This window comes from Stylophora pistillata, chromosome 14 (genome assembly GCF_964205215.1).
Source record: "Stylophora pistillata chromosome 14, jaStyPist1.2, whole genome shotgun sequence".
NCBI lineage: Eukaryota > Metazoa > Cnidaria > Anthozoa > Scleractinia > Pocilloporidae > Stylophora > Stylophora pistillata.
Genome location: NC_142532.1, coordinates 18,710,823 through 18,711,505, shown reverse-complemented (window position 1 = coordinate 18,711,505; position 683 = coordinate 18,710,823).

The window sequence follows — 683 nt, the reverse complement described above, 5'->3', positions numbered from 1 at the left end:
TAACGCATGCGCAATAATGCCGTTTAAACGCGGTAAAATTCTAGCCTCCAAAAAACAATGTGTTGTATACACTGAGAACGATTTCTGCAAATTTATTTTTGCTTTTCGGTATTATCAAATGTACTCTGGGCATAATGCCTTGTTTGAGGACGAGTAGTATTTTTAACCCACTATCTCCGATTGGCTGACACACTGGACACGCCCCAGAAACTCCCACACGCCAAGGGCCGCTCCACCCGCGGTTATAAGAGGTTCTTGCATAAGAACCTTAAAATGCGCAAAAAATAAAAATTGTTTAACTGCTGGTAACTTTCTGTTGGAGCATAACATTTTGTTCTCTCTTCTTAATCCTTCTAAAGTTATATAAGGGCAGCAAAGCAGGGGGGTGGGGTGATCCTGGTCCTGCAACACCCACGAATTTTAGAAATATTCTCGTGGCACGTGTGCTTCGAACAGTTTCTCAAGCGTCAGGAATTTGAGAGGGAAAACTGCCAACCCTACGTTACAAATTACTTTTGGGCTTACTCAAGTGTTACATATAATTTTCCGCAACCCTCTTTGATAATGGTTTAAGAACTATGAAGACAGAAAGATGGTAATGACATGATGTGAAAGAATGTTAAAGCTTAGGACAAACAAAAAAGCTACGTGCCTCTAGCTTCAGTTCAGTGCTACTCTGATGT